Here is a 6,048-nt window from a genome sequence, read left to right on the forward strand (position 1 = left end):
TTTTTTTTTTTTTTTTTTTGAGTTGGAGTCTCACTCTGTGACCCAGACTGGAGTGCAGTGGCCGCTCCCGGCCACCGCAGCCTCGACCTGGTAGGCTCCAGCAATCCTTCCACCTCAACCTTCCAAATAGCCGGAAATACAGGCACCACGCCCGGCTGACTTTTTTTGATTTATTGTAGAGATGAGGTCTCGCCAAGTTGCCCAGGCAGGTCTCAAACCCGCGGGCTCAGGCAATCCACTCACCTCAGCCTCCCAAAGCACGGGATTACAGGCTGAGCCACTGAGCCCGGCTAATTTTTAAGTTTTTAAATGAGGAAATCATCTCTCATGTTGATGAACTTGTAGATATTATCTGTTACCAAAACCTCATGAAACTGTCTCTTACTAAGGGGTATTTATCATTTTAATTATTTTCTAGTATTCCAAAATGTTTAAATAAGCATGTGTTCATTTTAGAATCAAAAATAAAACTGGTTGGACACGGTGGCTCAAGCCTGTAATCCTAGCAGTTTGGGAGACCAAGGCGAGAAGATTGCCCAGGAGTTCAAGACCAGCCTGGGCTACTTGGTGAGACCTTGTCTCTACAATATACATCAAAAAACTAGCTGGGCGTGGTAGCACGCACCTGTAGTTTCAGCTACTTGGAAGGCTGAGGCAGAAGGATCGCCTGAGCCCAGCAGATCGATGCTGGGGTGGCCGTGAGTCTATCACTACACTCAGTCTGGGTGACAGAGTGAGACTCTGACTCAAAAATGAAAGGACTTTGGTGCCAGTAATGACTCCACACCCGACCGGAACCAAGAGATTTATTAAAGGGGCAGTTACAGGAAGGGACTGTAACGGAGGAAAAGTGAGAAAGAAGACTGCAGGGAGAGGGCTGTATTTATTAGCCTGACAGCGGCCGGAAGGGGCAGCGCTAGGTTTTATTGGAGGAGCGGCCTGGGAGCAAGGTGGGCAGACGCCATTGGACGCATAACAAAACTAGCTACATTATGGAAAATGATTGGACGTGCGCTAGGGGAACCATGCGCGAAGAAGCTGGAACCTAGGGCCTTTGTTGTCTAGGGTGGTTTTACAGCACTCGGCGCCATTTTGGGAGGCGCCCCTCTGGCTGTTTCCTGCACCCTTCAGAAAAAATAATAAAAAATGAAACTAATGGCCAGGAATAGTGGTTCACACCTGTAATCTCAGCATTTTGGGAGGCCAATATGGGAGGATTGTTTGAGGCCAGGAGTTCAAGACCAGCTTGGACAGCACAGTGAGGCCCTGTCTCTATAAAAATAAAAATCAGGCCTTGACAAAACTAATGTATTCAATTTTGGGGAACCCATACAATCACTAACAAACATAAATAGGTATCAACGCATATTTAAATAATAAAAATAAATACACACACACAAGCAAAAAGACTGGAAAGATATACAGCAACATCCTAACAAACATCTCCTCAGTGTGGGGGCTAAGGGAAGCTTTTGGGACTATTTTTAGTAACTTCTATTTTTCTGTATTTTCTTTTTTTTTTTTGAGTTGGAGTCTCACTGTCGCCCAGACTGGAGTGCAGTGGCCGCTCCCGGCCACCGCAGTCTCGACCTGCTGGGCTCTGGCGATCCTTCCGCTTCAGCCTTCCGAGTAGCTGGAACTACAGGTGCGCGCTACCACGCCTGGCTAATTTTTTTTAGACTTATTGTGGAGATGAAGTCTCGCCTCCCCAGGCGGGTCCAGTTCTTCTACAATGAGCATTTTTAGTTTACAGCACGCTTCCCAACATTTTATGATGAAAAATTCTCAAACATACAGTTTGAATATTCAGTCATTCAAAGTTAAAGAAAGGTTGTTTGACAAACATCTGCATACCTATCCCACAGACTGTGCTATTACATGACCATATTTGCTTCATCACTGGTAAGTCCACCTATCCATCCCTCCTGTTTTGTACCTTTTTTTTTTTTTGAGTTGGATTCTCTCTCTGTTGCCCCGGCTGGAGTGCAGTGGCACATTCACAGTCACCGCAGTCTCAATCTGCTGGGCTCAGGCGACCCTTTCACCTCAACCTTCCAAGTAGCTAGAACTACAGGCGCACACTACTATGCCCGGCTTAATTTTGGATTTATTGTAGAGACAAGGTCTCGTCAAGTTGCCCAGGCTGGTCTCGAACCCCTGAGCTCAGGCAATCCTCTCACCTCAGCCTCCCAAAATGCTGGGGTTGCACGCTTGAGCCACTTCGCCTGGCTTAAGCTATTTTTTTTTTTAATTTAAGTAATTGATGAGTTGAGTACTGTGGGCATCCCAGGCGATGTCAGTCAATAACAACTCATCAGACCCGTGTGTGATGTGCTCTGACTTGGAGCTCAAGCTCTCTGGCTCCTAACCCCAAGTCAGCAGGCTCCATCCTCAGCTGTGTTTGCAGTACTGAGCCGCATGAGTTCGGACAGGGACACACTGACACACAGAATCATCACACATTTTGGGCAGTTCTCCTCCCCCCACCTCGGGGAAGTGGTGTAAGCGCTGATGACACCCCCCGAGAATTCTTCCTCCTTGGGGGATGCCAGCCTGTGTCCTGGAGGGTCCAGGAACTCATTCACTCCTCAAAGTTCAACAGATACTCGCCAAGCTGTGGGCCAGGTACCAGCCCAGGCATCTGGGCTGTGTCTGTGAGCAAAGCAAGGAGCTTTTTTCCAGGAGCTAGAAGAGAGACAAAAGATTTAACAATACCTTAGTGGGCCAGGCACGGTGTCTCACGCCTGTAATCCCAAAACTTTGGAAGGTCACAGTAAAAGGAATGCTTGAGCCCAAGGGTTTAAGACCAGCCTGGGCAACACAGCAAGACCCTGACTCTACAAAAAAAAATTTTTTTTTTTAATTGGAGTCTCACTCTGTCTCCCAGGTTGGAGTGCCATGGCTCCCTCACAGTCACCCCAGCATCAACCTACTGGGCTCCGGGAATCCTTCTGCCTCAGCCTTCCAAGCAGTTGAACTACCATACCCAGCTAATTTTTGATTCTTGTAGAGACGAGGTCTCACCAAGTTGCCCAGGCTGGTCTTAAACCTACGGGCTCAAGCAATCCATTTGCCTTGGCCTCCCAAAGTGCTGGGATTACAAGCTGAGCCACTGAGCCCAGCCAAAAGTAATTTTTTTTTTAGTTGGAGTCTCACTCTGTCACCCAGGCTGTAAGGCAGTGGCACACTCCCGGCCACCACAGTCTCAACCTGTTGGGCTCCTGTAATCCTTCTGTCTCAGTCTTCCAAGTAGCCAGAACTACAGGCACATGCTACCACGCCCAGCTAATTTTTGATTTATGATAGAGACAAGGTCTCATCAAGTTGCCTGGGTGGGTCTGGAACCTGAGGGCTCAGGAGATCCTCTCTCCTTGGCCACCCAAAGTGCTGGGATTACAGGCTGAGCCACCGAGCCCAGCCTAAAAAATTTTTTTAATTAGCCAGGTGTGGTGGCACACACCTGTAGTCCCAACTACTGGAAAGCCTGAGGCAGGATGATCACCTGAGCCCAGGAAACCAAGGCTGCAGTGAGACATGATCGTGCTACTGCACTCTAGCCTGGGTGATAGTATGAGGCCCCCAACTCAAAAAAAACCCACAAAAAAAGCAAAATAATAAAAATATCTTGGTAATTAAGTAAATCATCTACATATTAGAAGGAATATCACGCACAAACAGAAAGAAAAAGCAAGCCAGTCACGGTGCCTCACGCTTATAATCCCAGCACTTGAGAGGCAGAGACGAGTGGATTCTCTGAGCCCAAGTGTTCAAGAATAGCCTGGGTAACTTGGTGAGACCTCATCTCTACAATAAATTTAAAAATTAACCAGGTGTGGGGGTACATGCCTGTAGTTCCAGCTACTTGGGAGGCTAAAGCAGAAGGATCACCTGAGCCCAGGAGGTCGAGGCTGCAGTGGCTGTGAGTATGCCAGTGCATTCCAGCCTGGGTGAGAGAGTGAGACTCCAACTCAGAAAAAAACAAAGAGAAAGAAAAGGAAAAGAGCTGGTAGGCCCTGGAGCGCTGGTGGTTGTATGGAGGCAGGGGGTGCAATATGAAATAAGGAGTCAGGGAGGCTTACCAAGCAGCGAACTGGAAGAGGCCAGGCAGTGAGCCCTGCAGAGGCTACATCCCAGCAGAGGGAGCAGCCAAGCAAAGGCCCAGCAGGGGCGCATCTGAGGAAGAGCAAGGAGGCCAGCGAGGCTGGAGTGGAGGGAGGGAAGGAGGCAAACTGGGGAACAGGGTGAAAGAGGCCACAGTCGGCCAAGAGGCAGGCAATGCCACACCTGACAACCACTGGGTCTTTGGTGCTGACTGACTGGCGGGGCCCACTGCAAGGTTTAGAACACAGGAGACTGGAGATCTGACCTGGGTTTTAAAATGATCCCTGCAGGCACAGTGGCTCACGCCTGTAATCCCAGCACTTTGGGAGACTGGTGGGAGGATCACTTGAGGCCAGGAGTTGAAGACCAAATTGGGCAACATAGTGAGACCCTCATCTCTCAAAAAAAAAAAACAAAAACATTTTTTAGATTAGCCGGGCATGGTGGTCCTTGCTGCTTGGGAGTCTGATGCAGGAGGATTGCTTGAGCCCAGGAGTTCAAGGCTGCAATGAGGTGTGATCGCTACGCTGCACTTCAACCTAGGTGACAGAGTGAAATCTGTCTCCAACAAAAAGTTCCCTCGGCTGGTGGCTTAGACTGTAATCTCAGCACTCTGGGAGGCCAAAGCAAGTGGATTGTCTGAACTTGAGGGTTCAAGACCATCCCTGGCAACTTGGCAAGACCTTGTCTCTACAATAAATCAAAAATTAACTGGGCGTGGTAGCACACACCAGTAGTTCCAGCTACTTGGAAGATTGAGGCGGAAGGATCACCAGAGCCCAGCAGGTCGACGCTGGGGTGGCCGTGAGTGTGCCACTGCACTCCAACTCCAGCCTGGGTGACAGAATGAGACTCTAACTCAAAAAAAAAAAAACAGGTCCCTCTTGCTGCTATGTTGAGAAAAAAACCTTCTAAAAACAATTGCAGGAGCAGCAATGACCCAGACAGGGTGAGAGCAGGAGTGACAAGAATAATGCTACACCAACTTTTTTATTTTTTATTTTTGAGTTGGGGGTCTCACTCTGTTACCCAGGCTGCAGTGCGGTGGCACAACCACCGCTCACTGTATCCTTGACCTTCTAGAATTAGGCAATCCTTCCACCTCAGCCTCCCAAGCATCTGGGACTACCAAGCAGCTGACTGGTTCTTCTCAGTGTATACTTGTTGTTTTTGTTATCAACAGAATAAAGCACTTCGCATAACACACTTACAAAAGTGCTAGAAGGAAAGGGCTGAGTTTGGAGCTATGAGCTACATGAAACCAACCATTTTGATGACAAATTTCAGGAAAAACACTTTACTTTTGAACAAACATTTCAAAGGTATTCTGCTGCCTTCAAATGAATGGCAAAACACTAGAAAATTAGACATAGGTGGTATGTAAAATTGGCTTTGAACTTTTCATTAATTAAGAATTCTCAGTGACCTGGTTGGTCTAATTATGCTGGCTGGGATATTTGATCATTAGTGAAATGAAACATGCAGCTATATCGCTTTCTTAAGAAACTCAAATGAGACTTGGTATGGTCTCTGAAATAATCAATGTTACAATTACCTCTGGCCCTGATGTGGGGTCCGAGCGTTTGATTCATGGCACCGACACACAATTTACCAAGAGAGAGGTTTATTGGCCAGGTTCGACTGGCCAGGGCCACCCACCAGACTCACCAATCTTTAGGTGAGCAGGGGTCTTTCTTAAATATGCAAAAGCCCACCTAATCCACAAGGCCATTGTAATTTAAATTCAAACAACACAAAGTCTGCCAGAAGAGGGGCTTACCTGCCACAATTCAAACAGAGAAAAGCCTGCTAGAATTTGAAAGGGGCTTATCGCACAACACTCACACATTGTCAGGGGGGTTACAGAAGCAGAGAAAGCTGGTTAACTTATCTAACATAATCACTTGGCACTCCCAAGTAGGGCGTTTCTTCCAGGGTTTTCAAGAA

At 47.6% G+C, this 6,048-nt stretch overlaps 1 pseudogene; it reads right to left on the reverse strand.

Moving 5' to 3' along the window:
• The window catches only part of LOC103275675, a 17,682-nt pseudogene extending 11,989 nt beyond the window's left edge, over positions 1 to 5,693 (reverse strand).
• Positions 5,694 to 6,048: the final 355 nt, after the last annotated feature.

This window comes from Carlito syrichta, unplaced genomic scaffold, assembly GCF_000164805.1.
Source record: "Carlito syrichta isolate Samal-C Ts95f unplaced genomic scaffold, Tarsius_syrichta-2.0.1 Scaffold315639, whole genome shotgun sequence".
NCBI lineage: Eukaryota > Metazoa > Chordata > Mammalia > Primates > Tarsiidae > Carlito > Carlito syrichta.